Genomic DNA, 8,131 nt, shown 5'->3' with positions numbered 1-8,131 from the left:
TTAAGATTATTTATGTATTTGATAGAGATTGTCACAGTGGGCAAGAGAACACAAGCAGGGGGAGTGGGAGAGGGAGAAGCAGGCTTCCCATTGAGTAGGGACCCCGATGTGGGGCTCGATCCCAGGACCTTGGGATCATGACCTGAGCCAAAGGCAGATGCTTAACGACGGAGCCACCCAGGCGCCCCATGATTTCATTCTTTGTTATGGCTGATATTCCGGCGTGTGTGCATGCATACATCTTTATCCATTCATCTATTGATGGACATGCCCTTACATGGTTTTGTCTAGTTATTGTAACCACCAAGAGGTTTAAGGTTGGTAGGCTTGACTACTCAAGAACCTTGCTTCTTGGTTATAAGGAAAGAAGGTCTGACACAAACTCTATCACATACACAGGTAAGCGCTAAGTAATTCAAGTGGAAACAGGAGCTAAATAGATCAATTTGCTTTATTAGATTGATGAATTTCAAAATTCTTATTCTTCTAGACCTGCAGCAAAAAATCTGACTTCATATTTTTGATGTTTGCTGGCAGCTTCTAAGCCTTTGTCTTCCCCTTCTGCCCCATAGGTGGGCAAGTTGACTTGCTTTCTAGCCTCTGTGTTCCTTCCTTTGGTGCAGGAAAAAGTCAAATCACGTTTGACTCCCCGGCCCCTCTCCCTAACCAGGGTAAAAACCCAGGCCAGTGTCTTTTCCTTTAGTCTTGACAAACAGAACCAGATTTTGCGTGGGGTCCTCTGCAGAGCGGCCCCATCAGAGTTTTCACACAGAATATTCGCTGGTGGCAGAGACAGAGGGATTTCAGAGGTGACCTTCTTTTACCTTAAGGTCAACATCCAATAACCGGAAGCCTTCCAAACCCATGGCTTGACACAAGATTGGTCAGGGAAGTTCTCTGCACGGGTACGAGCACTCCTGCCCCAGCCCCTCAACCCCTGAAAATGGACCCCTGTGCGAAGTTCGTCTCGACCCCCTTCTTGGTCAGGCTGTTGAGTCGATCACTGTCTGCAGGGGTGCTAGAACCATCGGACACCCTGATGGGTGAGGTACCTTACAAGAGCCTCAGCACTCTGGCAGCCTCATGTCCCCTGATCTCACTCATTCCCAGCCACAGATTCTGAACCGGTGCTGTCGCAAGGACATCAACACAGCAACCAAGTTCATTGGGGCTGGGGCTGCCGTGGTAGGGGTGGCTGGCTCTGGGGCTGGGATTGGGACTGTGTCTGGGAGCCTCGTCATGGGTTATGCCAGGACCCCCCCTCTGAAGCAGCACCTCTTCCCCTACGTTATTCTGGGCTTTCCCCTCTTGGACGCTGTGGGGCTCTTTTGCCTGATGGTGACCCTTCTTAGCCTCTTTGCCACATGAAGGGGCCGTGTCCAGCTCCCATAGGTCTTCCTCCTGTGTCTCATCTGCCCTGTATGTTCCTTTTCCTATACCTCCACAGGCAGCTCAGGGAAAGTGGTTTGCTCAGGGTTTGAGAGAGGGAAGACAAATAATTACTGTAATAATAATAATAATAATAAAATTTTGGTTAGGGAAGCACTGAGATCTTTCTCTAGGGGTGAAAGCTATAGGTCTAGCAGAAATGATACATATTCTCATAAGGAACATCTCAAAAAAATACTTGGCCTGCCCACATAACTTAAAATTTCACCATTAAAAACACCTTTCTGGAATGCCTGGGTGGCTCAGTCAGTTGGGCATCTGCCTTTGGCTCAGGTCATAATTCTGCAGTCCTGGGATGGAGCCTTGCCTTGGGCTCCCTGCTCTGTTGGGGGCCTGCTTCTCCCTCTCCCTCTGCTGTTACCCCTGCTGGTGCTCTGTCCATCTCTCTCCCTCTCTGTCAAATAAAAATCTTTAAAAAAAAATAGATTTCTAACATTCATTATGCTAATTAACTAGCCCTTCTTTTCTTTTCTTTCTTTCTTTCTTTCTTTTTTTTTTTTAAGATTGTTAGTTGGCAGAGTATGCAAGCAACTACAAGCAGGGGGGCTGCAGAGGGAGAGGGAGAAGCAGACTCCCCACTGAGCAGGGAGCCCAATATGGGCAATCCCCGTGACCTGAACTGAAGGCAGATACTTAACTGGCTGAACCACCCAGGTACCCCTAACCCCTGTTTTCTTACACTTACTATGTTAATTGCCAAAACCTTGGTGTTGGCTTTGATACAGATAATAGAACTATATGCAGTTGTTGCCTCTTGTGGGTTTCCCTTTTTATGTAATGGTTCTACTAGGGCTGCACATTATCTTTAAAATTAAAGCTGAACTAACATATACGTGATTTCATACTGTTTGTGCTTAAGAATTTGTGAGTTACAGATCTAACATCTGACCTTGGTAGAAACCCTGGATCCAGCTATTCCTGATGCTGTTGCTGTGAATTTGACCATTATATGAGCCAACTCATTTTACGTCTTAGCTTAACTGGTATGAATTGGGTTACCTACTGTTACTCTGAAAATATACCTGAGCAAAATAGAGTACTAGAAATACAGAAGGGAGGGTAGATGAGTCTATATTTGTTCTTCCTGCCTTGTTTCTTAATTTTCAACTAAACAATTTCTGATATTTGTGGAAGTAAATGCTCATGGAAAAATAGTTAAGTCTTTAATATTTCAATCCAGGCCCAGTTCTTACTGTTGGAAAAGGCAAATTTCCTCTACTGCCATTTTTAAAGTGTTGTTCTAAAGTTTAGAGCTGCCTCAGTGAAACCATCTTCCAAATTTATGCACCTCCCCCGAGCCAGGCTTCATGGGTGGGGGCTTTGTTAAACAACTTTCCTAGAAGATCAAACCCCTGGGACAAAAATGGAAAGCTTTCTGTCTTAGAACACATGTTAACAGCGCAGGAGGTACTAGGATCTTCAAAAATAAAGATCATCAGGGAAGAATGATGGCTTTTTTTCCTCCCCATGCAAATCAGCATTTTCAAAACTGGCTGACGTTTAAAGCTACTGAATGATGTTCAGTACCTTTGCTTCAAGGTGAATACATGTTTTCAATCACATCTCTGCCTTTTTGGCTCTGGGTCTATCCATTTTTATAACAGGAAGAACAAGGGTGGTTAAAAGCCTCCGTGGAAAGTAGGCATGGGCACATTGAACTTGCAGAAGCCTATGGTTCAAGTGCCCTGGTGGTCTGTGCGCTCCAGTTGCTTTCTGATGATTCAGTGCAAGGCACTGTGTTCTGTACTGATGAGGTGATGAGACCTGGAGACGGACATGCATTCATGGACCTTCCCCTCCAGTGGGAAGACGGACAAAAAGCCAGGAACGAGATCTGTGAATAGATTTTGTTGCTCTGTTTGAGCACCATCACTCAATTTAAAAAATCATTCTAACAGTGCTTGGAGAGAGAAGACTGCTCGCTGACAGTCGTGCAGGGAGGGGCAGGGTTGCGGGGCTGGGGTGGGGGAGGAGTCAGCTTCCTATTGAGGTTACTCTGAGATGCCTTGAGATGAATAGGGGGCTAATTAGCCATTTGTCCGGGTACCTGAATTGTTTCTAGTAACAAGTAGCCTAATTATATGAGGGCCTATTGTGGGTTCATTGGACACAAGCCTCGTTAGGTAGACTTGGCTGTCAGTCATTTAACAACCAGTGGTGGGAGGTGGCTAATCATTCCAGCCTTGCACTCTCAGCACAGAGGCCCTGTTAGAAAATTTTCCAGGGCCTGGATACTTGGGATGTGGTTCACGAATGGGAACAGTGACATTCCCCAGGAACCCATTAGAAATGCAGAATCTCAGGCCCACCCACGCTCGGTATCACTTTTTTTTAGAGAGGGAGAGACAGAGGAAGAGGGAGAATCCCAAGTAGGCTCCAGGCCCAGTGTGTGAGCCCGACATGGGGTAGGATCCCGCAACTCTGAGATAATGGAATTAGTCCTTTTATTTTATTTTGTAAGATTTATTTGAAAGAGCATGAAAAAGCAGAGTCCCTGCTGAGCAGGAAGCCAGACATGGGGCTCGATCCCAGGACCCAGGACCATCCCAGGACCTGAACCAAAGGCAGATACTTAACCTACTGAGCCACCCAGGCGCCTCTCGTTTGCTTTTTAAATAAGATCTGTGAATCATGCATGCACCTGGAAAAGCACTGGCGGATAGGCCTAGACACTCAGCTGGGTCAGGTCACAAGTTTGATGATGGACCCCCCTGCGAATGCAGGGTTACTCCCTGTGAAAGCTGCAAGCAGGAGCACAGCAGGGGGTATGAGCGATGCCCAGCTAGCATAGGAGCGATGGGCCTAGAAGGGGCTTTAGGAGGGCTTTCCAGGGCAATGACCACCCCTAAGATAAAGAACTGGTGAAACGCATACAGGGTTAAGTGGAGGAAGGTCACTGAGATTTGTGGTGGAGGTACTACTACTCTTGCAGGAATTCTCTGCCTTCAGTGCCCACGGTTCTTGGTCATCCTGCTTTGAAGAAGGAAGAGGTAAGCCAGATGAGGAGTGGAGGAGGCAAAGCAAAGTTTATTGAGCAAGAGGAGAAAGCTCCCAGGGAGGGTTGCCCGTGGAGTTTCTAAGTTGAGGGGTTTCTATGCGCTCTTCAGCAAAACTCTCTGAGGCCATCGGGGTGTGCAGAGTCGGGTCTATCTAGGCATGGGTCATGCATCTGTCTACCTCTTAGATTAATGTCAATGCGCTGATGGTATTTTTTGGCTGACATCTAGGGGCTTAGGTCTTAAGTGCCCCTTGCAGGTGATAGTGACAAAAGTTTTGTAGTTAATGGTTTTATTTTAGGACGTTTTGCAGAAGTCCTTTCTCCAAAGACTGGAAAGCAGGATGCTAGTGGGGTCCCGTCTAAGCTTCAAAACAGGGTGTCAGTGCTGTTTTATTCTAGCTGCCCCGACTCCCTAGTTCCTCGTGGGGGACCCTGGACCTGTTTAATTCCTAACACTCTGTGTTTGTGGGAAGATGATGGGCCAGGGAAGGGTGAAACAGAACTCCGGAGACCAGGTTCCAGATGAGACCAGCAGGACCTGAAACCATGTGGGTGGATTCTTCCAGACTTGGGAATGGAGCCAAGAGGAAGAATGGCTGGATGGTTTAGGAACAGACAGCACGGAACAGAGCAGTCCTGGAAGGCTTGGCAGGCATGCAATGCAGCCTCTTCCTGCTCAAGCAGACTTCACTGAATCTTACCCAAAACAGGTGCATGTGTCTTTCCCTCAGCAGTACGATTTCCTCCAACTGGATTGCTCTCTTTCTCCATGGAGTGGAGCTTCTAGAGGGAGGTGGGGTGTACTCACCCCGCTTAGAGCTAATCAGCCCTAAAAAGGGGTTAGTGGAATTTAATGAGGGAGGGAGAGAGGTCGTCACCCTAGTTTCCACTTTGGGTTTCTTGCTCACAAATATGTGTATACTTTCTAAAAGTGTTGGAGAGATTTTGAGGCAAGGAGGCAAGTGCTATTGATTGAAGAGGATTCTAATTTTAGCAAATAGCCGATCAGAGACTGAATGCGGCCAGGGTCCGAGTCTGAATGTCTCCTTGGCTTGGTTTTAGAACAGTGGTTTCCCAAACTACGTATTTTAAACAGAAGAAATTTCATCCCTCCTCCCCCAATGCAAAAAGCTCAGGATTCCAAACAGTTAAAAGTGGTGTTCTTGCTGTTTGGGGGTGGGGATGGTGGGGGGTCATGAATCTCTCCTAAGAAGCTGTGGCTTCTAGTTACCCAGAAGGACTGTGTGGAACCACAGGCTTCGTGACAAACCATTTGGAAACCCGTGTTTCGGTATTAAAAAGATACGCCAACTCAGTAGACAGATGGCAACTGTTAGCAAATCACAGATCCTCCTACAAAGAATCCCTGTAGTCTTTGTATCCTAAAACTAAAAAACAAAACAACCCCACCCCTCCAAAACACACACACACACACACACACACACACACACACACGTGCACACACAGACACACACACAACAACAACAACAAAACCAGTTGTTGAACATTTACAAGGTGGTCAGTTAGGCTTTTTAAAAAAATTCATAAACTGCAAAGTGATGTTTGAGTCGTAAGGAAGTGAAATGAACAGCTCCTGGGAAGAGGATGAGATATCTCCCCCCACATCTCGCTCACGGCTTCGTGGGAGAGACCCGGGTGGAGCATAGCTAAGATGCTGTCCGCCAGGCAGGTGCCCACTCCAGCAAAGCAGGTACTGAAGAGCCCAAGGTGAATTGCGGAAAGTTCCAGCAAACAGCCTCGTGGGGGGTGAGTCAGTCTGCGTCTTCCAGATGGCCATTTAGAGGCCGGGACTGGGAAGTCTGTTGGCTTCTTCCCGCTCCCAGGCCCCAGACTCCTCTCCAAGACAGAATTAGTTTAAAAAAAAAAAAAATGAAGGAAATTCCCCAAAGAATCTTCCTGGGGAACAACAAAAACATCCATTGTAAACAGCAGGTTTGTCTTCTGACAGGTTTTGTTTGCAAATGTTAACAATTACAGGTAATTTTTCATTTCAATTGGAGGAGCAGGTATTAAAAAGAGAGCAGGGGGGAGGGGGAGCCAGAGCGGGCGGATCTCCCAAGTGCCTTATTCACTCCCGGGTCTACAACCTAACACGAGTGTGGAGGGCTAGGTAGTGTCTCCTCATTCCATTAAGTGAGATCTAATTGTGGCTGTTCGGTCGGTTGGCAGATGCAGTTTCTACATAACAACAGCCCAGAGACAGAGCTGCGTGATTAATGCCTCCAGCTGTCATATGCCCCATTATCTGTGCATTTGCATAACTTAATGGTTTAGGACAGGGGAGAGAGGATGCTTAATTTAATGTTTAGCAGGCCCTTGATAGCTGAATAATTTAAGAACTGTCAAGGGGGGTCAGTCCTACAGCGATTCAGCAAGACAGCTATGATTTCTGCATATCGTTAAAATTCTTACTTAGGATAATTTTTTTCTTAAGGAAAAAAAAAAAAACAACAATGCCTGAAAAGCAGCACTGATTCCCCCCCCCCCCTGTTAACTCTTTCCTTCCTGAGGCAAATGGAAATTTCGTTTTTAACAATGGTTCCTTGTCTGGAGACAGCTGGTGGGAGAGGTTAAACTCACCTCCTTCTCTCTCCTCCTCCCTGGACCCCCAGGAACGTCTCCCTCTCCACCGACTCTGATGTTGGCTTGTTCTCTTTGTCCCCTCAACATCGCACCCTGGACACCCTGTGTTGTGACTCCATTGCAGTGCCCCTCCCCCCACACTCCGTAGCTAAAAGGCAGACAGGGGAAGGGAACCCAGAGGGGAGGGTTGGAGCAGAATTTGCTTAAAATCCTCGCACAGCCGACCTGCTTTCAGGAGGAAACACTGTCAGTTTCATTAGTTGTTAATGAATATTATTAAACTAATCTGTCATTTGTTTTCTAATTACGTGTCACCAGGCATCACAGTGGCAGCTGAGGTGACTGGTAGTGAACAATTTTCCTCCTTGAATCCTTTTTTTTCTAAAAAAAAAAAAAAAACTAAACAGTAACAGCCAGAAATGGTTAGCAATAAATTGAACCTAGGTAGTATTTTTTCCTTCCCCCGCCAAACTTTCCATAGATGTTCTCCCCCCACATTTATAACACCTCCAGGATCTTGATCACTCCCTGGCCAAACTTGGGACAGCCGTACTTCTGGAGTCTCCGACTTGACTGAGACCCTAACTTGCCATCATTTTCCATCATGATTCTGTGGGCCTGGAATTTGGGCAAGACTCAGTGCACCACGTAGCATGGGATTGGGTCACTGTGCTCAGGATGTCTGGAGGGTCCACGCCACGCTTTGCTCACATGCCTGACACCTTGGTGGCAGTAAGTGGCTGAACACTTGGTTCACTGAACACTGGGCTTAGCCGGGCATCTTCTGTGTTGTCTCTGCCTCTTCACATGGTCCTGCCAGCAGGGGAGTCGAACTTCTTTATACGGTGGCTCAGGGCTCCAAGTGTGAAGATAGCAAAGACCTTCAGCAGGTATAGCTTTCATAGCTTCATTTCCACCATATCTATTTGATGGTGGGATCGGGGTCGACCCAAACTCAGTCTACGCCTAACGTGAGCAGCTGAGTGCAGCTCAGAAAAATTGCACATCCCTACAAAGCAGACCCTCTGAAAACAAGTGGGTTCAGATCTCAGCTGAATCCTCAAAGCTGCCTGGTCTCTG

General features: G+C 46.9%; 1 pseudogene; it reads left to right on the top strand.

The window, feature by feature from the left end:
* Window positions 1–901: 901 nt before the first annotated feature.
* LOC132024160 (ATP synthase F(0) complex subunit C2, mitochondrial-like) lies at window positions 902–1,368 on the top strand (annotated as a pseudogene).
* The last annotated feature ends 6,763 nt before the right edge of the window (window positions 1,369–8,131 follow it).

This window comes from Mustela nigripes, chromosome 9 (genome assembly GCF_022355385.1).
Source record: "Mustela nigripes isolate SB6536 chromosome 9, MUSNIG.SB6536, whole genome shotgun sequence".
Classification (NCBI taxonomy): Eukaryota; Metazoa; Chordata; class Mammalia; order Carnivora; family Mustelidae; genus Mustela; species Mustela nigripes.
This window is presented reverse-complemented; position numbering and strand designations above follow the sequence as displayed.